Here is a 22,502-nt window from a genome sequence, read left to right on the forward strand (position 1 = left end):
GCCTATAAACATTTGCTTTTAACTCCCTCTCTTATCATCTTACGACCCTGGAATATTGAAACACAGATGGAACGAAAGGGACTAAATGCTTTTCATAACTCGTCTCCATGCCCCAAGATGTGTTACTACTCAAGACCACGGCCTCAATCAGCTTTTCAAACTGCTCTCAGTTTTTCATAACTGAAAAAACTCTCTGAAAAAAGCTCTCAGCTTTTCATAACTCATCTCCATGCCCCAAGATGTGTTACTACTCAAGACCATGGCCTCAATCAGCTTTTCAATACTGCTCTCAGTATTATTCCTGTTGTATTTCCTGGGACTCCATACTATCTATCCACCTAGGCTTATAGCCTTACAAAATTTTTCCCCACCTATGTCATAGCTTTCTGTTTTTATATAAAAAAAAAAAAAAAAAAAAAGGGAGTTGGGGAGTCACATGGATGGCTCAGTCAGTTAAGCGTCCAATTTTGGCTCAGGTCCTTCCTGATTTTGCAGTTAGTGAGTTTGAGCCCTGAATCACACTCTGCGGTCAGCACAGAGCCTGCTTGGAATCTTCTGCCTCATGCTCTTTCTGTCCATCTCCCACTTGCTCGCTCTCTCTCGCTCAAAAATAAATTAAAAAAATGTTTTTCATTGCTAATATACACAGTAGTTAGTTATCAACCCCTGGCAATATTATTTACTAATTTCCCCAAATCTCCTTGCCACTCTGCTCCTCCTCCCAGTTTGGAACATTACCAAATTAACTTTTGATAGCACAATGTAAGAATTAGAGAACTCAGTGACTCATTAAAAAGGAGTAACATCTGAACCATAGGGGTCCCAGAAGATGAAGAGAGAGAAAAAGGGGCAGAAGGTTTATGTGAGCAAATTATACCGGAAAACTTTCCTAATCTGGAGAAGGACACTGATGTCAAAATCCAAGAAGTACATAGAACTCCCACTAGATTCAACAAAAAATGACAATCAACAAGGCATATCATAGTCAAATTTCCAAAAAACACAGACAAAGAAAGAATTATGAAAGCAGCAAGGGAAAAAAAAGTCCTTAAACTATAAAGAAGACAGATCAGGTTCACAGCAGACCTATCCACAGAAACTTGGCAGGACAAAAACAGGAGTGGCAGGATGTATTCAACGTGCTGAATCGGAAAAATACGCAGCCAAGAATTCTTAATCCAGCAAGACTGTCATTCAAAACAGAGAGAGCAAAAGTTTCCCAAATGAAAACTAAAGGAATTTGTGACCACTAAACCAGCTCTAGAAGAAATTTTAAGGGGGACGCTTTGAGTCGAAAAAAGACAAAACAAAAAAGACCAAAAGCAACAAAGACTAGAAAGCACCAGAGAACATCATCAGAAACACCAACTCAACAGGCAACACAATGGTGCTAAATTCGTATTTTTCAGTACTCACCCTAAATGCTCCACTGAAAAGACACAGGGTATCAAAATGGATAACAAAACAAGCTGTTTAAAAGAGACTCATTTTAGACCTGTAGATTAAAAGTAAGTGCATAGAGACCCAGCTATCATGCTAATGGTTGTCAAAAGAAAGCTGGTATAGGCATATTTACATCAGACAAACTAGATTTTTAAATAAAGACTGTAACAAGAGATTAAGAAGGGCATTATATCATAAGGGGCCTATCCACCAAAAATATCTAATAATTGTAAATATTTATGCCCCCAACGCCGAAGCACCCAAATATATAAATCAATTAATCACAAACATAAAGAAACTCATTGTGGGGCGCCTGGGTGGCTCAGTTCGTTGGGCAACTGACTTCAGCTCGGGTCATAATGTTACGGATCATGAGTTCGAGCTCCGCGTCGGGCTCTGTGCTGACAGCTGAGAACCTGGAGCCTGCTTCGGATTCTGTGTCTCCCCCTCTCTCTCCCCCTTCCCTGCTCACGCTCTGTGTCTCTTTGTCTCTCAATAACAAACATTAAAAAAAAATGTTTTTAATAAAATAAAAATAAAGAAACTCATTGATAATAATACAATAACAATAGGGGACTTCAACACTTCACTTACAACAATGGACATATCATCTAAGCAAAAAGTCAACAAAGAAACAATGGCTTTGAATGACACACGGGACCAGATGGACTTAAGAGATATATTCAGAGCATTTCATCCTAAAGCAGAATACACATTTTTTGAGTACACATGGAACATTCTCCAGAATAGATCACATACTGGTACAAAAATCAGCCTCAACAAGTACAAAAAAATCAAGATCATACCTTACATATTTTCAGACCACAACACTGTGAAACTCGAAATTAACCACTAGAAAAAATTTGGAAAAACCATGAATACTTGAAGATTAAAGAACATCCTACTAAAGAATGAATGGGTTACCCAATAAATTAAAGTGCTAATTAAAAAGTACATGGAAGCCAATGAAAATGAAAACATGACAGCCCAAAACCTCTTGGATGCAGCAAAGGTGGGCATTAAGAGGGAAGTATATAGCAATCCAGGCCTTCCTAAAGAAGAAATAAAGGTCTCAAATACACAAACTCACCTTACACGTAAAAAAAACTGGAAAAAGAAGAGCAAATAAAGCCAAAAAATGAGCAGAGAAAGAGAAGTAATAAAGATTAGAGCAGAAATCAACAATATCAAAAACAAAAACCAACAAAAACCAGTAGAACACATCAATGAAACCAGGAGCTGATTCTTTGAAAGAATTAACAAAATTGATAAAACCCTACCCAGTTTGATCCAACAGAAAAAGGAAAGGACCTCAATAAATAAAATCACGAATGAAGAGGAGAGATCACAAACAATACTGCAGAAATACAAATGATAGTAAGAGAATATCATGAGCAAATATATGCCAAAAAATTGGGCAATCTAGAAGAAATGGACAAATTCCTAGAAACATATGAACTACCAAAACTGAAACAGGAAGAAACAAAATTTGAACAGACCCATAACCAGTAAAGAAACTGAATCAGTAAATCTCCAAACAAGAGTTCAGGGTCAGATGGCTTCCCAGAGGAATTCTACCAAAAATTTAAAGAGGAATTAACACCTATTCTTTTGAAGCTGTTCCAAAAAACAGAAATGGAAGGAAAGCTTCCAAACTCATTTCTACGAGGCCAGCATTAACTTGATTTCAAATGCAGACCAAGACCTCACTAAAAAGGGGAAATACAGACTAACTTCCCTGATGAACATGGATGCAAAAATTCTCAACAAGACACTAGCAAAACAGATCCAATAATACACTAAAAGAATTATTCACCACGATCAAGTGGGATCTATTCCTGGAATGTAGGGCTGGTTCAGTATCTGCACATCAATGTGATACACCACATTAATTTTAAAAAAGGTTAAGAACCATATGATCCTCTCAATAGAGAGTGAGCATTTGATAAAACCCAGCAAGCTTTCTTGACAAAAACTGCTGATAAAGTAGGGATAGAAGGATCATACCTCCAGATCATAAAAGCCATATACAAAAGACCCACCACTAGTATCATCCTCAATGGGGGAAAAACAGAACTTTCCCCTAAGGTCAGCTACACCACAGGGATGTCCACACTCGCCACTGTTATTCAACATAGTATTGGAAGTCTTAGTCTCAGCAATCAGGCAACACAAAGAAATAAAAGGCATCCAAATCATCAAGGAGGAAGTCAAACTTTCACACTTCGCAGAAGACATGATACTCTATGTGGAAAACCCAGAAGAGTCCACCCAAAACCTGCTAGAACCAATACATGAATTCAGCAAAGTCGCAGGATATAAAATCAATGTACAGAAACTGGTTGTATATCTAAACAATGATGAAGGAGAAAGAGCAATCAAGGAATTGATCCCATTTACAACTGCAGAGCCTCAGGCTACACAGCTTTCTAGACTACTCACTCCACAAAGACTGACTACTGTGCAGAGTTACACTGGTAGTGGACAGCAGAAGAAAATCCTAACTTCAATTTCCAGGACTAGCACAGGCCCTCTCTCATTCTCCATTGTGCCTGTTTTGCCCTTCCTCTTCTTCATTCCCTTAATTTGCCTGGGCCTTCTTGGCATCACTTAGCACAGTAACTAAAGTTACTACAAGAACTAAAATTAGGCTTGGAGGCATCTGGCTGACTCATTGGAGGAGCGTGTGACTCCTGATCTCAGGGTTATGGATTTGAGCCCCATGTTAGGTGTAGAGATTATTTAAAAAACAAAAACAAAAACAAAAACAAAAACATAAACTTTAATTTTTTAAAATGTTTATTTTAATTTTGAGAGAGACAGAGACAGAGCATGAGCAGGGGAGGGGCACAGACAGACGGAGACACAGAACCCGAAGCAGACTCAGATGGGGGAGGGGAGGGAGAAGGGGGCTGAACTTGGGAATGGGGAGATCATGACCTGAGCTGAAGTTGAATACTTAACCGACTGAACCACCCAGGTGCCCCTACACTTTCTTTGTTTTATCTCCCTGAGATCTACCAGATTCTAAATGAAGACTGGCCAAAACCCTTGTGTTTCTGGCAGAGAATGAGTAGTGTGGCCATTCTGCAATATGCTCAGGGATCATTCCATCTTAACAAGGCCTGTCCTCAAGAAAAACTATTTTACCATAGCCTTATGTACTAGGGTTTCACCAGACCCTAAATGACCTAGGGAAGGGAAATGCTCAACTCCTGTCTCACTAAGGAGTGGGGGTTGAGAAGTGGGATACTGAGAAGCACTTGTTAAAGTAATAGTCCCAGGGTACAGACAGGTTAAAAAGTATTCATAAGTCTGTGATTAGCACTTCCCCTAATTCCTTACCGTTGCATCAGCAGACCTCCCGTGTAAAAGCAGAATAAAACCAAAAAAATTTCATACCTTAGGTTTTTATTTAAGAACTAACTAGGGAAGGAGCACCTGGGTGGCTCAGTCAATTAAGTGTCTGACTTTGGCTCAGATCACAATCTCACGGTTTGTGGGTTCAAGCCCCGCGTCGGGCTCTGTGTAAACAGCTCAGAATGTGGAGCCTGCTTCAGATTCTGTCTCTCCCCATCTCTCTGCTCCTCACCTGACTCTCTCTCTCTCTCAAAAATTAACAAACATTTAAAAAATTTAGAAGAACAAAATTACAGGGCATATTAGAAGTACAGTTTGAAGAGATAGAGCAATTATCAAGACCATATGCAGGTATAGCAGGGATATGGGAACTATCAGACTGGGAATTGAAACTATAACTGATATGCTAAGGGAACTAATGGAAAGGCAGACAACATTCAAGAATGAACATATGAAATGTAAGCAGAGAGTTGGAAATACTAAGAATCAAAAGGAAATAAAATGAAAAAATATGTTTGGGGTACCTAGGTAGCTCAGTTGGTTAAGCATCCAACTCTCTTTTTTTTTTTAATTTTTATTTATTTTGAGAGAGTGTGAGCAGAAGGACAGAGAGAGACACACACACAGAATCCAAAGCAGGCTCCAGGCAACTAACAGATAATAGTTTGCTCAAAATAGTAGCCATAATATATCCAGCAATTACATCTTATGCATTAATAAGATAAATTAAAAAAAAAAAAAAAAACGACAGAAATGTTAAAAGGGACAGGAGGGAAGAACTGGGAACACCTTGTTACCAGGAACCTGTGCTACAATATGAAGTGCAACAGCACTATTTGAAAGAAAGCTTGGTTAGTATTGCAAATGTATATCCCAAAATTGAATGCAAGCACTAAAAAAAGTTTAAAAAAGTATCACAGATATGCTAAATTGAGGATATACTAATTGATAAAAAACCAGAATATAAGATGCTTAATTAATACCAGAATGCTCAAAGAGCGGAAGATGGATAAAAGAAAAAAACAACATGGCAATAAACAGAAAATAGTAACAGGAGAGATATTACTCCAACTGTATCAATAATCATTTTAAACATCGATGTTTAAAATACACCAATTAAAAGACACTGTCAGGTGAATATAAAAACAAGATCCAACTATATGTTGTATAGAAAAAACTCACTTTAAATACACACACAGATAGGTTAAGGTGATAAAAACATACCATGCTAACACTAATCAAAAGAAAGTTGCAGTAGTTATACTACTTTCGACAAAGCAGACCTTGGAGCAAGGAAAATTATCAGAAAAAGGAGATCGGATAGAACTACAAGGCTATGATACTTGGAGACTTCAAGACCCCTTTATCAATAAGGACAGAGCCAACAGTCAGAAAATCAGTAAGGATATAGGTGAACTCAACAGCACCATGAATCAACTGGACATAATTGACATCTATTAACTACTTCATCCAACATATTCTTCTTGAGCTCACATGGAACATTTACCAAGACAGATCACATTCTGGGCCTAAAACACACCGTAACAAATTTGAAAGAAGTCACATGAAGTATGCTCTCAGACTAAAATGAAATTAAACTAGAAATTACTAACAGAAATATTGCTGGAAATCCCTAAAATACCTGGAAATTAAAGAACATGTATTTTTTTTTTAATGTTTATTTATTTTTGAGACAGAGAGACAGAGCATAAACGGGTGAGGGTCAGAGAGAGAAGGAGACACAGAATCCGAAGCAGGCTCCAGGCTCTGAGCTGCCAGCACAGAGCCCGACGCGGGGCTCGAACTCACGGACCGTGAGATCATGACCTGAGCCGAAGTCGGACGCTTAACCAACTGAGCCACCCAGGCGCCCCAAAGAACATAATTTTAAACAGTAGCTGGATCAAAGAAAGTCAAGAGAAATTTTAAAATACTTTTAACTAAATGAAAACAATTTATCAAAAATTCTGGGATGCATTAAAGGTGCTTAGAGGAAAGTTTATAGCACCGAATGCATATATTACAAAAGTCTAAATCCAATAATCTAAGCCTTCACCTTAGAAAACCAAAAAAGCAAATTATAATTTTAAGAGTACATACGAATAAAATTTAGAGTTTAAATCAGTGAAATTAAAACAGGGAAATCAATAGAGAACAATGAACAAAAAAACTCTGGTTCTTTGAAAACATCAATAAAGTTGATAAACCTTTATCAAGGTTAGCAAAGAAAAAGAAAACAGTTACTAGAAAAATGGACATAACTACTGCTGCCATGAACTTTAAAAGGAATATTAAGAAGATCTCTATGCCCACAAATTCAACAACCTAGGTGAAATGGATGAATTCCTTAAAAGATACACTCTAATAAAATTCACACCCAACAACAGATAATCAGAATAGGCCTATTACGTACTCAAGAAGTTGAATTTATAATCAGTAACCTTCCAAATTAGAAAATACCAAGTCCAGACAGGTTCACTGGTAAATTCTCCCAATCAAAACATTACGAGAAAACTATAGATCAACATCGCTTATGAATGTAGATGCAAAAATCCTCAACAAAGTATTAGGGAGGTATATCCAACACTCAATAAGAAGATTATATATTACAACCAAATGTGATTTATTACAGGTATGCAAGACTGGTTCAACATTTTAAAAAAACCAATCAATGTAACCCATCACATTACAGTCTAAAGAAAAAAAAAATCATATGACATCAATAGATGCAGGAAAAGTAGTGGAAAAAACCCAACACCATTCATGAAAAACACCACTAGCATACTAGGAATATAGGGAAACTTCCTTAACTTGATAAAGAACAACAAAAAACCTACAGCTAACATTTTTAACTGTGATAAACTAGATGCTTTCCCATAAGGGACAAGGCAAGGATGTCCCCGTGCATCATTCCTATTTAACATTGTACTGGCAGTCCTAGCTAATGCAATTAAGGAAGGAAATAAAACACATACAGATTAGGAAGAAACAACTGTCTTTATGTGGATCACACTGCTGTGTAGAAAATCCAAAGGACGAGACAAAACAAAAACAAAAACAAAAAATCCCACAAAACACAAAACCTTCCACATATCATTTACATTAGCAATAAAAAAAATGAAATACATGTCAATCAATGCACAAGACCTGTATGAGCAAAGTCACACAACTTTGATTAAGGAAATCAAAGAACAAGACAAATGGAAAAATATTCCACATATATGGATTGGAAGATTTCTGTTGTCAAGATGTCAGTTCTTTCCATCTTGATCTATATAGACTAAATGCAATGCCAATCAAAGTATCATCAAGTTATTTTGCAGACATTAATACGCCAATTCTATAGTTTATACAGAAAGGCAAAACACCCAGAACAGCCAACCCAATATTAAAAAACAAAGTCAGAGAACTGACACTATACAACTTCATTAGTCACTAGAAAGCTACAGTAATCAAGACAGTGTGGTAATGAAAACACATCAACAGAGGAGAGTCCAAAACAAACCCACAGTCCAGTAAACTTTGACAAAGGAGCAAAGGCAATTCAATGAAGAAGAGTCTTTTCAACAAATGGTACAGAAACAAATGGGCATGTACATGCAAAAGAGGGGGGGGGCCTTATACCTTTGCCAAAAATTAATGCAAAATGGACCATGCAAAACTATAAAACTCCTAGAAAATAGGAGAAAATCTTGGTGACCTTGGGTTTGACCGCTGTTTTAGACATAACACTAAAAGCACAATCCATGAAGAAAAAAATTATTAAGCTAGACTTTGCTAAAACTAGTAACTTCTACAAAAGACCTACAAAAGAATGAAAACACAAGCTACAGACTGGGAGAAAACGCTTGTAGAATACATTTCTGATAAAACACTGTTATGCAAAATATACAAAAAAAACCCTCCCAAACTCAACATTAAGAAAGCAACCCAGCAGTTTGAATAGTGGTGCGATGAAGTAGGAGGTGGGATCTCCCTGGCTATCTGACTAGTCTTTTCTCTGCCTTGTTTGAGCTTGAGCAGAATTTGAGATGGTAAGGCTGGGAAGGATTCCGGAAAGGCCAAGACAAAGGTGGTACCTCAACTGGCAGGAAATGCATCAAAAGACTTGAAGGTAAAGTGTATTACCCCTCATCACTTGCAACTTGTTATTCGTGGAGATGAGGAATTCTCTCATCAAAGCTATAATTGCTGGTGGTGGTGTCATTCCACACATCCACATATCTCTGATTGGGAAGAAAGGACAACAGAAGACTGTTTCAAGGATGCCTGGATTCCTTATTATCTCAGGATTCTAAATATTCTTATCTGAGGACTCTAAATACTTTTTTTTTTTTTAATTTTTTTTAACGTTTATTTTTGAGACAGAGAGAGACAGAACATGAACGGGGGAGGGTCAGAGAGAGGGAGACACAGAATCTGAAACAGGCTCCAGGCTCTGAGCTGTCAGCAAAGAGCCTGACGCGGGGCTTGAACTCACGGACCGCGAGATCATGACCTGAGCCGAAGTCGGCCACTTAACCGACTGAGCCACCCAGGCGCCCCTCTAAATACTCTTAATAGCTGTCCAGTGTTGGTGATTCCAGTGGACTGTATCTCTGTGAAAACACAATTTTGCCTTTTTGTATTGAGCAAGTTGGAAGTTTAATTAGCTTTCCAACCAACCAAATTTCTGCATTCGAGTCTTAACCATCCATATTTAAGTGTCACTGGGGTTTCAAAGAAGCTACTGATTCTGAAGTAGTGGGTTTTGATTGAGTTGACTGTTTTTAAAAAACTGTTTGGATTTTAATTGTGATGCAGAAGTTATAGTAACAAACATTTGGTTTCGTACAGACATATTTCCACTCCAGTGGATAAGCTCAATAAAGGTCATATCCCAAACTAAAAAAAAAAAAAAAGGCAACCCAATTTAAAAATGAGCAAAAGATCTGAAAACACCTCAGGGCACCTGGGCGGCTGAGGTGGTTGAGTGTCTGACTCTTGGTTTCAGCTCAGGTCATGATCTCAGTTTGTGGGTTCAAGACCCATTTTGGGCTCTGTGCTGACACTACAGAGCCTGCTTGGGATTCTCTGTCTCCCTCTCTCTGCCCTCCTCCACTCACATTGTCTGTGTCTCTCTTCAAAATAAATAAACAAACTAAAAAAGAACTTCCAAATTAAAAAATAAAAAAATCTTAAAAAAAAAAAAAAGATCTGAAGATATCTCATCAAATAAGATATACAGATCTCAGGTAAGCAGAGGAGATGTTCAATATCATACTATCATTTGGGATCTACAAATTAGACCAGTGAGATGCCACTACAGATCTGACAACACCAAATACTGGCAAGGAGGTGGAGCAATCAGAATTCCCACTCACTGCTGGTGGTAATGTATTCTTATCATCTGTTTTTAGGCATGTGCACATCAAGGATTATTAGATCTTCTTAGAGAATTAACCCTTTCATTATTATGTAATTCTCTTGATCCTTCATAATTTTCCTTGCTCCAAAGTCTGCTTTGTCTCAAATTAATATACCTACTTCACATTAATATAGCTACTTTAGCTTTCCTTTGGTAAGTGGTAGCATGGTATTTCTCAGAAAACTAAATATATTCTCACCATATAATCCAGCAGTCCTGCTCCTTGATATTTACCAAAATGAGATGAAAACCTAAATCCAAACAAAACCTGCACATAAGTATTATAGGAGCTTTATTCATAAATGGAAACTTGGAAGCAAGAGATATCTTCCAATAAGTAAATGGATAAATAAACTGCGATACATCCATATACTGGAATACTCATTCAACAATTTAAAAAAATGAGCTGTCAAACTACAAAGACGGGGAGGAACCTTAGATACATACTGGTAAGTGACAAGAAGTCAATCTGAAAAGGCTACATATTGTCTGATTCCAATTACATGACATTCTGGAAAAAGCAAAACATGGAGACAGTAAAAAATCATCATCATCATCATCATCATCACTAGTTGCCAGGAGTTGGAGAAGTAGCACACCCCAATGAATGAATAAGGGAAACATGGAATTTTCAGAGCAGCGAAAGTGTTCTTTCTGTATAATGTTGTAATGGTAGATACAGACATTCTGCACTTATCAGAATTGCATAACACAAAGAATGAACTCTAATGTAAACTATGCACTTTAATAACGGGAGACTGTGGACAGGAGGGGAATAAATGAGAACTCTATTTTCTGCTCAATTTTTCAGTAAACCTAAAATTGATATAAAGCAAAGCCTATTAATTTTTAACTGATACAAACCTTTTTTAAGAGACAGAAAGCCTTGGGGCGCCTGGGTGGCGCAGTCGGTTAAGCGTCCGACTTCAGCCAGGTCACGATCTCGCGCTCCTTGAGTTCGAGCCCCGCGTCAGGCTCTGGGCTGATGGCTCGGAGCCTGGAGCCTGTTTCCGATTCTGTGTCTCCCTCTCTCTCTGCCCCTCCCCCGTTCATGCTCTGTCTCTCTCTGTCCCAAAAATAAATAAAAAACGTTGAAAAAAAAAAATTAAAAAAAAAAAGAGACAGAAAGCCAAAATCAAGTTGGATACTCAACCAACTGAGCCACGAAAATACCCCTAAAGACAATTTTGTATTTCACCGTATGTGTGCTTATTTTTAAAGTAAAACAACAAAAAAAAGATTTAAAAATAAATTCATAATAACCTATTAACACTGATTTTCATCTCTGCTAAGTCCTATTATTTCATAAGGTGATCAGATCAATGTCTTTTTCCGCTTTGTTAACAAGTAATTTTTACTTGTTTGGTTTTGTTAGTTTGTTTTAATATAAGTCAACTAGAACAAAAACAATCAACTCAGATATCAGTGACTAAACCGGTAACATATATGGGGCACCTAGGTGGCTGAGTAACTTAAGCATTCAATTTTGGCTCAGGTCATAATCTGTGGTTCCCAAGTTTGAGCCCCGCGTCGGGCTTTGTGCTGACAGCAAGCCTGGAACTTGTTTCAGATTCTGTATTTCCCTCTCTCTCTGCCCCTCCCCACCTCAAAAGTAAACAAACATTAAAAAAATTAAACTGATAATATATAAATGATTTAAAGATGTGGAAAGAAGCCAGGCCAAGTGGGATCTTGCTTTATGCTGAAAGCGAAGAGCTATCATTAAAGGTTTTTTGTTTTATTTTTCCCTCTCAAGACCTCTCTGGTTACAAGAAAATATCAGGGAATACTTTCCCAAGTAAAAGAACCTTATCTGTGCTCTGAATGATGAAAAGACAAACTAGACAAAGTGGGAAGGGAAGACTGGGTCAGAAAGACAGAGAGGAACGTCCATGGAGACCATAAAACATGGTTAACAAACTGGAGAATAGAAAGGGAGAACACAATGGAAGAATTCTGGAGACACTAACAGACCTGGCTAGCCTTGAGTTATACAATGACAGTGAGAAAATATTGGAAGGGGGTACCAGTGTGCATGCAGAGGGATCAGTTCACAGGCTCCTAGATGAGTCCATGAAAGTTGGTGGAAGCTTACATTTTGGGGTAGAGAAAAACAAGATTCAAGAAATGCTTTGGAAATAAAAATCAACAGTACTTGGGCAAAGACTACTAGGCTTCTGACACTAATTGAGACAAACAAAGGAAGAGAGACAAGTTTTTAGAGGCAATGATTAACAGATTCAGAGACACTATATCCAAATTGTTTTAGATATGCAAGAGGAGAGGTCATATAGGGGATGTACAACATCCAAGATAAACTATCTTTAAGAGGTCTAAAATCTAGGAGTACCTGAATGGCTCAGTCAGTTGAGCATCTGACTTTGGCTCAGGTCATCATCTCACAGTTCATGGGTTCAAGCCCGGCATTGGACTCTGTGCTGACAGCTCAGAGCCTGAAGCTTGCCAAGGATTGTGTGTCTCTCTTTGTGCCCCTCCCCTGCTCGTGCTGTCTCTCTCAAAAATAAACATTAAAAAAAATTTTTTTTAAGTCTAAAATCTAAATAGGGAAGCAAAGCAACAGATATAAAAGTAAAATACTGATTATTAAAGACAGTAAAATTTTAGAGAAAAGATGGATTAGATAGAGGAGGCTAGAGCAGTTGGAAAAGTTGTTCTAAAGCTAGGATTTGAACTGGGTCTTGAAGGATGGGAAGTGCTGGGTAGGTGAAGGAGAGCACCCCAGACTTGAGAAATCATGTGAATAAAAGCATCTCAGATGAGAATTCTGGGTAGGATGAATGAGGTAACCAAGTGTTATGTTCCCTGAAGTCTACCTACAAGGTACACACTAGGGAAAAGAGCATCACACTGAGTCTGTAAATGCAGCACATTCCAAAGAGCAGTGAAACCATCTATGGAATAGGAATAAAGAATGTTGTCTGTGGTCAATTCGCCCTCTTTAATTTTTAGTTGGCAGAGTTCAACTTAGCTAAATAATCATATTTAAATGATGGTCATTTAGTACCTTGGTACTCAAAATATGCTCTGTGACTAGCAACACCAGCATCATGTGCAAACTTTTTAGGAATACAGAACCCCAGGGGCTACTCCAGATCCACAGAATCAGAATCTGCATTTTAGTTAAGATTGTCATGTGTTGAGCTGCACACCAAAGTTTGAGAAACTCTGCTTCCATAACACCTTAATATACCCATATTAACAACATGAGGCAGAAGCATAAGTGAGCGGCAGGGCCGGCTGATGGTAACAAGGCTGAGAGGCTGTTCACAGAGCAAGTTGAAGGTGAATGCCAGAGGAATTTAGATCTCAGCGAAAGAGTATTCCAGTAACTCAACTTTCCACAAGTGGACCTTCTGAAAGTCATGATCTTCTTCAAAAAGATCTTCCTTGTGAGAAAAACAAACTTTTGCCCAGTTATCCTCTTGAATTACCAGAATAAAATCTCCAGTTCAACCAAGATAAAATGAATGTCCCAAACTCAGAAACATGCAGGATCTATTTGCTCCACCATAATTACAAATGGAATTCAAGGCAGGATAGTGGATTCAGCCTCTTCCATTTAAGATCAAACCTTTCACTGACGATTTTGAGGGGTAATGATGAGACTACTGGATTTGAAGATATTAATGACCCATCAGAAAGCTAACTAATGGTTAACATTAAGAACTCAGGCAACAACAGATGTTGGCGAGGATGCGGAGAAAGAGGATCTCTTTTGCATTGTTGGTGGCAATGCAAGCTGGTGCAGCCACTCTGGAAAACAGTATGGAGGTTCCTCAAAAAACTAAAAACAGAACTACCGCAGGACCCAGCAATAGCACTACTAGGCATTTATCCAAGGGATACAGGTGTGCTGTTTCGAGGGGACACATACACCCCCATTTTTATAGCAGCACTATCAACAATGGCCGAAGTATGGAAAGAGCCCAAATGTCCATCGATGGATGAATGGATAAAAAAGATGTGGTATACACACACACACACACACACACACACACACACACACACACACACAATGGAGTAGTACTCGGCAATCAAAAAGAATGAAATCTTGCCATTTGCAACTACGTGGATGGAACTGGAGGACATTATGCTAAGTGAAATTAGTCAGAGAAAGACAAATAACATATGACTTCACTCATATGAGGACATTAAGAGACAAAACAGATGAACCTAAGGGAAGGGAAGCAAAAGTAATATAAAAACAGGGAGGGGGACAAAGGATAAGAGACTCATAAATATGGAGAACACAGGGTTACTGGAGAGGGTGTGGGAGGGGGCATGGGCTAAATGGGTAAGGGGCATTAAGGAATCTACTCCTGAAACCATTGTTGCACTATATGCTAACTAATTTGGATGTAAAATTTAAAAAATAATATAAATAAATAAATAAATAAATAGTGAACTAATGGGAGAATCACACTTGATGATGGAATGTAAACTTGGTTAACTGTCGTCTATTGTGCCATTCATGAAAACAGAGGGGCAGCATCTTGCTTGTGTTCACAAACACAACATTAAAACCGAGACACAAGAAAAAATGAACAATAACATGAGGTTAAATGTCTCTGTAGTTATACAGACAATGGCAGATCTATTTTTTTTTTTTTTTTAAGGTTTTATTTTATTTTTTGAGAGACAGATCATGAGCAGGGGAGGGGCAGAGAGAGAAGGAGACACAGAATCTGAAGCAGGCTCCAGACTCTGAGCTGTCACCACATGGCCGGACATGGGGCTCAAACCCACAAACAGGGTATCATGACCAAAGCCGAAATCGGACAACCAAATGAGCCACCCCCACGCCCCTAAATTTTCTTTAATCAAAAATTTTCCCTCTCATTTACTATTAGATCAATTAGCACTATAGGCATACCTCTTTTATTTATTGTGCTTCCCTTCACTATACTTCAGGTATTTTTGCTTTTAACAAATTCAAGGTTTGTGGCACTCCTGTATCATTCAAGTCTATCAGTGCCGTTTTTACAACAGCATGTACTTCATGTCGGTCATATTTTGGTAATTTTCACATTACTTCAAGGTTTTTCATTATTATTATCTTTGTTAGGTGATCTGTGATCAGCACTTTTGGATGTTGTTACTGTAATTGTTTTGGGGCACCATGAACCACACCCGCACAAGATGGTGAACCGAACTGATAAATGTTGTATGTTCTGAGTGCTCTACCAACTGGCCAATCCCCCAACTTTCTGCCTCTCCTCAGGCCTCCCTATTCCGAGACACATCAATACAGAAATTAGCCTAATTAATAGCCCTACAATGGCTTCAGGGTGTTCAAATGAACACAGTCACATGTCTCTCACTTTAAATCAAATGCGAGAAATGATTAAGCTTAATCAAGAAGGCATGTTGAACACCAAGAGTGACCTCTCACAGTTAGCCAACTTGTGAATGTAAAGAAAGACTTAATAAAGGAAATTAAAAGCACTATTCCAGTGAACACACCAATGATAAGCAAAATAGCCTTACTGATATACAGAAAACTTTTAGTGGCCTGAGTAGATCAAACCAGTCACAACATTCACTTAAGCCAAAGCCTAAATCCAGACAAAGCCCTAACTCTTTTTAATTCTTTGAAGGCTGAGAGACATAAGGAAGCTGCAGAAGAGCAGTCTGAAGCTAGCAGAGGTTGATTTTCATAAGGTTTAAGGAGAGAAGCAGTCTCTCTCATAACATAAAGGTTCAAGGTGAAGCAGAAAGTATGCACATAGAAGTTACAGTAAGTTGTCCAGAAGATCCAGCTAAGTAAAGTAAATCATGAAGGTGGCTACATTAAACAACAGAGTCCCAATACAGACAAACAGTCTTAGATTGTTACATTAGAAGAAGATGCCTTCTGGGACTTTCATAGCTAGGGAAGAGAACTTAGTGCCTGGCTTCAAAGTTTCAAAGGATAGACAGACTAACTTTCTTGTTAACAGTTAATGCAGCTGGTTGAAGCCAATGCTCACTTCACTTACCATTCCCAAAATACTAGGGCCCTTAAGAATTATGGTAGATCTACTCTGTGCAAATGCCAAAGTGTAGCCTGGATGACAACACATCTATTGATAATATGGTTTACTGAGTACTTTAACCTCACTGCTTAAAATATCTTCTGCTCAGAAAAAACAATTCCTTTCACAACATTGCACATGGACAATGCACCTGTCACCTATGAGTTCTCATGGACATGAACAGTGAGATTAATATACTTTTCATGCCTGCTAACACTACATCCATTCTGCAGCCCATGAATTAACGAGTAATTTTGACTTTCAAGTCTTATTCTTTAAGAACTACGTTTCACAAGACTATAGTGGCAAAAGATAGTGATTCCTCTATGGATCTGGGCAAAGTCAAGTGAAAACCTCTGGAAAGGATTCACCATTCCAGACACCGTGAAGAACATTCACAATTCATGGAAAGAGGTCAAAATATCAACATGCACAGGAGTTTGGAAGAAGTTGATTCCAATCTCATGAATAATTTTGAGAGGTTCAAGACTTTGGTGGAGGAAGTAACCGCAGATGTGATGGAAATAGTAAGAGAACTAGAATTACAAGTGCAGCCTGGGGCACCTGGGTGGCTCAATGGGTTGAACGTCCGACTTCAGCTCAGGTCATGATCTCCCAGTCTGTGAGTTCGAGCCCTGACTCAGGCTCTGTGCTGACAGCTCGGAGCCTGGAGCTTGCTTCCCATTCTGTGTCTCCCTCTCTCTCTGCCCCTCCCCTGTTCATGCTCTGTCTCTCTGTCAAAAATAAATAAACATTTTTTAAAAATTAAAAAAAAAAAAGTACAGCCTAAAGACGTGATCGAATTGCTACAATTTCGTGATAAAACAGATGAGGAGCTGCTTCTTATGCAAAGAAAGTGGTTCCTTGAGACAGAAGATGCTATAATAACTGCTGAAATGACAACACAAGATTTAGTATATTACTTACTCTTAGGTAATGAAGCAAGAGCAGTGTTTGAGAGAAGTGACTCCAATTATGCAAGAAGTTCTAATATGGGTAAAATGTTATCAGTCAGTAACAGAAACTACAGAGAAATTGTTCACAAAAGGAAGAGTCAATTGATGCAGAATACTTCCCTTGTCTCATTTTAAGAAATAGCCACAGCCACCCTAACCTTCAGCAACCACCACCCTCATCAGTCAATAATCACAATACTAAGGCAAGACCCAAGGTGCCTGGGTGGCCCAGACCATTAAGCATCTGACTCTTGATTTCAGTTTAGGTCATGATCTCACGGTTCATGAGTTCGAGACCTATGTTGGGTTCAGTACGGATAGTGCGGAGCCTGCTTGAGATTCTGTCTCTCCCTCTCCCTTTCTCTCCGACCCAACTGGGCACTCTCACGTGCTCTTGCTCCCCTTCAAAATAAACTTAAAAAAATATATATACTAAAGCAAGACCCTCTATCAGCAAAAAGACTACAACTCGCTTCTAAAAGCTCAGAAAATGATTGCCATTTTTCAGCAATGAAGTATTTTCAAATTAAGGTACATACATTGTTTTTGTTTTTGTTTTAGATGTAATGCTACTAAACACTCAACAGACTACAGTATAGTGGAAATGTTTATATGCACTGGACAACCAAAATATTCATTTAACTTGTTTTACTGTGGTGGCCTAGAACCAAAACCACAGTATCTCTAAGGTATGCTCAGGTTTAAACTAAAATTTAGCCCCAACTCCCATTTCTCAAGGCTCAGTTCTCTACTGATGCATTTTTACATGGGAGGGGGGAAAAAAAGCATTTTTAGCTATTCTTAAAAAAAAAAGTTATGACTGAAGCTAATCACAGAAAAATCATTAAGACAGGTAAAGGGTGACAAATAAGTCTGGTCTTTTCTTTAGCACTGGCCAGGATCTTATCTCCAGTACGTAAGCCTTCATGTATTCAGTGAAGGTGGAAGTTTAAAGGCAATGGCCACTGATTTGAGATCATCAAATTAACTCTCTTCATTCTGATGACATGCTTGTTGTTTTTTATTATTATTAGCTTTTTACTCCTACAAACAAACAATAAAATGATCATAAAGATATTCTAGTTCTGGGGCACGTGGGAGGCTCAATCAGTTAAGCAACCTACCCACTCTTGATTTCAGCTCAGGTCATGATCTCATGGTTTGAGAGTTTGAGCCCTGCATCACACTCTGTTCTGACAGCAGGAGGCCTGCTTGGTGGTATTCTTGCTCTCTGCCCCTCCTCCACTCTCTCTTCTCAATAAACTTCTGAAAATATTAAAAAATAAAAACTGGCAATTTAAGAATGTAATTTAGAATGAACTGAAAAATTGCAACAGAAAAAGCATTCAATAAGCTTAGTTATAATTTGTATGCAGAAACCAACAACCCTATTATAGTAAAAACAGCTAGCAAGGATTCCATTTACAACAAAACATCAACAAAAACAGAAAAATAGTAATAAACTTAAACCTCTTAAGAGGTTTATATAAACACATAAAATGTTTAAAGGTACCAAAAGATGATATAAATTTAAGACTAATAACAAAACTATCAATTCTTACTAAATTATAAATTTCACATGGTAAAAAAATAACTTGACTTTTTTATTGCATAAGAAAAGGCCAATTTTAAAGTTAAAAAAAAATCTGGGGAGCCTGGGTGGCTCAGTCGGTTGAGCTTCCAACTTGGGCTCAGGTCATGATCTCACGGGTGCTGAGTTCAAGCCCCACATTGGGCTCTGTGCTGACGGCTCAGAGCCTGGAGCCTACTTTCAGTTCTGAATCTCCCTCTCTCTCTGCCCCTTCCCCGTTCACATGCTGTCTCTCTCTCAAAAATAAGCATTCAAAAAAATTAAAAAAAATTTTTTTTTTAATTATGAAGAATAACTGTGGAGGGGGCAATGGCCTTATTATTTGTATTATTACTATTGATATTATTTGATAAAAGCATCAAATACAAATACAATGAAGTATTAAAGAGTTCAGCTATATCAAAGTTTAGTGCACAATAAATATGGTCATTCAAGAAATTGTGTGGTAACTCTCATTTATCAGGAAATACAGTAAGATGGATCTGTATCTTATTCCTTGCACCAAAATAAATCTCAGCTAGATCAAGAATGTAAATGCAAATAACAAAATCATAAAACTAGAAGACATGTAAGGTTTTGTTTATTTGTTCTTGCTTTAAATAATCTCATCATGAGAGGCTTTAAAGCATGACTCAAAATCCAGAAACTATCAAAACAGACTAATAAATTTTGCTGCAAAAATTTTTATCTGGCTACAAAGGCATACAAAATAAAATCAAGAGGCAAATTATTTTTAAAAATTTTTTTAACATTTATTTATCTTTGAGACAGAGCGAGACAGAGCATGAGCAGAGAGAAAGGGAGACACAGAATCCAAAGCAGGCTCCAGGCTCCGAGCTGTCAGCACAGAGTCTGATGCAGGGCTTGAACTCACAAACGGGGAGATCACAACCTGAGCCAAAGTCAGATGCTTAACCGACAGCCACCCAGGCACCCCAAGAGGCAAATTATTAAAGGAAAAATACTTTCAACACATAGACAATTTCCACAAACAATACAAATACAGGTAAAGAATGTAATGGATTCAAAGAAATGACTCCTAAACAAATGAAAACTTACTCATAAGAGAATTGCAAAATAAATTACAAACTAAAACTTGTCACCAGTAAGACCAAAAAGTTTTGGAAAACATACTCTTGGTGTGACTGGGTGGCTCAGTAGGTTAAGCATTTGACTCTATTTTTGGTTAAGGTCATGATCTCACAATTCAAGAGTTTGAGCCCCACATTGGGCTCTGTGCTGACAGTGCTCAGCCTGCTCGGGATTCTGTCTCCCTCTCCCCCCGCCCCCCCCCCCCCACCCTCACACCTCCCCACCCCCCCACCTCCCCACCTTCAGCGCACGTGCGCACATGCTTTCTCTCATAAATAAACATTTAAAAACATTTTTAAAAAATGAAAATACACTTTAGTGTTGAAAAGGATGTAGAAACAAAAGGCAACCTCCTTTTGTTTGAGAGGGAGTAAACTGGTGTACCTCTACAGAAAACAATTTTAATCAAAATGCATTCTTTGACCCAGAAATTCCCCTTATAGAAATCTACCTTAGCTCACAGATATACTAGTACATGTGGGAAAAGATACGCTATTTTAACAGCAACAGCAAAAAAAAAAAAAACAAAAAACAAAAAACAAAAAACAAAAAACAAACCTATCAAAAAAAATATACATTCAGCAGAATACTATTTAGCCATTAAAAAAAAAATGCAGCCTGGGGCAGCTGGGTGGCTCAGTCGGTTAAGTGTCTGAGTTCCGCTCAGGTCATGATCTAACGGTTCGTGGGTTCGAGCCCCGTATTGGGCTCGGTGCTAACAGCTCAGAGCCCAGAGCCTGTTTCAGATTCTGTGTCTCCCTCTCTGTATGTCCCTCCCCCACTCACGTTCTGTCTCCCTCTGTCTCAAAAATAAAAAACATTAAAAAAAATTAAACATAAAATTAAATGCAGCCTGTTAAGAGAAAAAAAACAAAACAAACAAATATAACAGTATGTAGAATGCTACCATTTGAATCTTAAAAAGATGGGAAGTTATGTATGTCCTATGTATCTTTGTATATAGGACTAAATCTGAAAGACACACTAGAAGTTTGATTGCCTCTGAGAATGGGAACCACAGACAGGGAAATGGAGGTGACTGGGGAGGAGATTTACATTTATACTTTTTTCAGTCATGATCAAGTAAATACATACTTTCTTTTTTAAGGTTTTTTGTTGTTTTATTTTTTTGAGAGAAAGAGAGAGCACACGCGCACACGGTCAGGGAGGGGCAGAGAGAGAGAGACAGAATTCCAAGCAGGCTCCGCAGGAACCCATAAACCCTGAGATTGTGACCCAAACCAAAATCAAGAGCCAGATGTTTAATGGGCCACCCAGGTACCCCTGTACTTTTTTTTTTTAAGCAAGTGTTTGTACTCTATTCCTTCTCTATGTCCCTAACTCTAAGGTATTCTGGCTTACACATCAAAAATAGGAAAATTAAATTTTCTCCTTTGCCACAACATCCAAAACTACTTAACTTTTTCCAAAGGATGAGGTATGAGAAATATGAAAATGATACGTTTCTCTTCCTGTGCCCACCCACCTACTATTCAAAAAGTAGCTAAGTCATGTGTTGAATCATCTATTTTTAGCTACAATTAAAAAGTAGAGTTATGAAAGTAACAGCAGCTGAACAATTTTTTTTTTTAATTTTGTAAATGTTTATTTTTGAGAGACAGAGTATGAGGGGGGAGGGGCAGAGAGAGACAGAGACACAGAATCTGAAGCAGACTCCAAGCTATCAGCAGAGCCTGATGCAGGGCTTGAACCCACAAACCATGAGATCATGACCTTAGTCAAAGTTGGTCGCTTAACCGACTGAGCCACCCAGGCGCTCTGCAGCTGATCAATTTCTAATCACAGCATAGTCCCAGAAAATCAGTTCTAACTGGTGGCAAAGGTGCTCACCTCCACCATGGCTTACCATCTCAAGGCTGTGGCATATCAAAAATGTAACTAGATTAAGGAAGAGTAAGAAAACTAGGGGGAAAAGTGAATGTGTAATAGCAACCAAAGAATGGATTAAAATGAATTTTTACAATAAATTAGAAACTATCCTTTTATAGTAAAGGTAGTAATTTCCTTCTTGCCAGAAAACATATATTCATAGCCCTCTATCTTTTATTCCACTTAAAAGTGGATGACTTTCTTTGAGATAATGATTTTCTACCAAGTTTTAGGAAAGTTAAACTATTAAAAGAACGAGAAAACAAAACTATAGAACATCTCTCAATAATAAAGTTTCTGGAGTCATTTACCAGTGATCAAATGCTACCATTTAACAGTAAGACAATCCTCAGACACTAGGCTTCTTTGAGCTCTTCTTACAGAGACACTAAAGTAAATGTAATACACTAAACAGACACTATTTTCTGCCAACACAAAACGTTAAGTCACTATACGCTTATTAATTAAATCACATTACCACTCTACGTGGATGTGTAATTGACAAGACAAAAATCAGTTACTGCATCCAAATGTTAATATGTTTACATATTATTTGCAACATGGTTTTATTCTGAAACAGAAAAGTACTTTAGAAGGCTATTATGCAGCAACTAAACTTAATACTCTTGCAGAGAAGCCCAAGGCATCTCACCTAACACTGCTAATTTATTAATTTGTTCTCTCTGCTATAAAGTTTCATGTTATTCCAACATTAGATTACCTTAAAA

At 38.0% G+C, this 22,502-nt stretch overlaps 1 protein-coding gene across 1 annotated transcript in view; it reads right to left on the bottom strand.

Annotated features, from left to right (window-relative positions):
* The window catches only part of JMY (junction mediating and regulatory protein, p53 cofactor), a 99,060-nt gene that overhangs the window by 58,964 nt on the left and 17,594 nt on the right, over positions 1-22,502 (bottom strand). The gene's annotated exons all lie outside the window — the stretch shown is intronic.

This window comes from Panthera onca, chromosome A1 (genome assembly GCF_046562875.1).
Source record: "Panthera onca isolate mPanOnc1 chromosome A1, mPanOnc1 haplotype 2, whole genome shotgun sequence".
Lineage (NCBI taxonomy): Eukaryota > Metazoa > Chordata > Mammalia > Carnivora > Felidae > Panthera > Panthera onca.